Consider the following 2,726-nt stretch of genomic DNA (forward strand, 5'->3'; position numbering starts at 1 on the left):
AATATAATAGCTTGATTCTATATAATTAAAATTTTCTTTCTTTTTAATAATGTGAACCATACAGATGGGCTCTTTTGTTATGATTACATCAAACATCTATTACCTTATTTACAAAGAGATACCTCAGATTATGTGTTGTTTTGGCTGACGGTGACTGGAAAGAGGGAAGTTTATGAGGTAGGAAAAATCTGTGCCCCCTCATAATTAAACAACCATGAAGACATGCATCAGTCAGCAAAAGCAGGCATTATGGAATGAAAATTAAAGAGTCAAACACTGGAGTGTCTACTCTATATGCCTGCTGTTAGACACTGAAGCATGGAGAACAGGATACACCTCTATGGATGGATAGCTTTCCTTATTAAAAGAATATAGTGGGAAGCACAGTAGGGGAACATACTAAAACAAGGTTTTGTAGTAATTTCCTTGAAAGAAATTTCCCAAGATAGCAACTTGAAAAGCTTTTAATCTTACGACTAGCTATAGAGTGCTCTTTGCATTAGGTGGTATTTAAAAATTCCATTAGTTTGCAACAGATCTCACAGAGTTTCCCAAACTCTTCTCTCTTCCTTTATTTTTTTTTCCTTATAACATATTTGCTATCCGGGCTCATTAAAATGCATACATATTTGAGAGTCTGAATCCCTTTGAAAAAATGTCCCAATGATATGTTAGCTATTTTCATTTTGAATAACAAATTTGACTTAGAAACTGACATAATAGCATAAGTGGATGAAATTATGAACTTTTATGGCTGCATTTTCTGCTTCATTCAATTTAATATCTCACATGTTTCATTAGGTGAATCTTGAAGGCTGTGTGACATCCTTTTACTTCTTATAAACTGCATAGAAGGAAGACTTAGGTGCTATAAACTTAACTCAGTCCAGAAGATTCATTGCTGGTGGCTGAAAAGAAATATTTTAAATGCCAATTTTGAATGTCGGCTCACACCCTGAAATATTGGTTTCTATTCTATTGTGTATTTTTTTCCTTTTGCCTTAGGTGCTTACTTGAATTTTTGGAAAATTATTTTTTATTTTGAATTTGTATATACCTATTCTTTACATTGTCCATTAAATATATATAAAAAGTCAAGATTTTGAAAAATTACCATCTAAAATTATCAAAAGATTTTGTGACTTATAACCCATTGACAGAGTATTGGTTATTTAATTTCCCTTGGTTATTTAATTTTCCTAAAGTGAATCTTTAGTAAAATCACTGAAGTTTTCTAATACAATGAATCTATTTACATACATTGTACTTTTAGAGAAATGTTAAAATTTTGATTACAGTAGACAAGAGTGAAAACTGATGTAATTTGAAGTAAGTTAACCAAAGGCCGGCTCAGGCACTAGGGATGCAAAAAGAAAACATATAATTTAATATGAAAATATGCATTATATTGTTATTTATTAACTTTGGATTTACATAATTCAAATCAAAAGCATGGATATGCTCTGAATTTCACATGATTCTTTCAGAAACTTATAGATACAAAATAGTAAATCTAACTTGCCTAGGTAGCAAATAACATATAGTGAAGTAATTAGCAGCATGCTTTCTTTGCCAATTTTGACTTGCACACATTTTATTTTTACGTAGCCATTAGTAGCAACACTTTAAAATTAGATTTCCCCTTTTGAGTACAGATATTTAAAAACTACACACACACAAAGCTTTGTTGTTGAAGTAATATTTTTTTAACCTTTGTTTAATAATATGCCTATGATCTTAGGTATTTGCATTTTCCTTATAAAGAGCAGTCACAAGAAAAAATATTCTCAGAAAACTGAACTCTATGCCTTCTTATAGTTGTTCATAACACAAAGACAGATCCTCTCCAGTGATCAGAACTAAATATAACCTCTTCCATTACAAAAAGAAAAAAAAAATTCCTAAGTATAAAAGCAGAGATGAAAATGAGTTAAAATTTACTTCTTTGTATTTATTTTAATGGAAAGATAATATTTAATATGCTAATATTAATTCTATAATTGGTGAACCCCAGAAAATTTTTAATAAATTGTTCTTCACTTAGAGTAGCATTTGTCAAATTTAGTTGTATAATATTTGGTTTGTGCTCATTTTTGTAGCAAATTTAATCTGCAACTTATTTACCTTCCTTAAGAAAGAGTGTCTAAAATGACAGGATAATGTGTTTAAACTCTGCATTTTACCCACTTAATTTTTTTTCTTTGTGGTCTATAATTGTATTAGCAACACTTTTTTTTTTCCTTTCTTTTTTCTTTTTACTGTGGGTATGTTCCTCTCTATCAGAAAAACTATTTCTACTTTAAGCTGGCAGGGACTCAGATTTCAATAAAGAATATTTAATGACACAAAATCAAATTGTTGATTTTATTGAGAACTTTACTGTATGCCACATCTGATGATGTATATATGTAGATGATTGTAAGTCATTTTTGTATAGTTTTAAATAATTCTGAATTCTAAAAGAATTATTAGGGGAAAGAGCTAGTGAGGTGATTACTTGGTAATGGGATTATTTCTTACTATACAAGTCATGCAACCCACCATTTTTTGTACTTTTATTTACTGTAAACTTACAATCTGTATACACTTTGGTAGTTAAAAGATTCAGACAAAAAAAAAAATCCATTGTTTCTTAAAAAATATAAGCACATTTTTGGGTTTGATTTTTAAGTTAAAAATCTGATGCTCATAAAGTAATGCAAAACAGCTTTCACATCACTATTGTA

Source organism: Cervus canadensis, chromosome X (genome assembly GCF_019320065.1).
Source record: "Cervus canadensis isolate Bull #8, Minnesota chromosome X, ASM1932006v1, whole genome shotgun sequence".
NCBI classification, from domain to species: domain Eukaryota; kingdom Metazoa; phylum Chordata; class Mammalia; order Artiodactyla; family Cervidae; genus Cervus; species Cervus canadensis.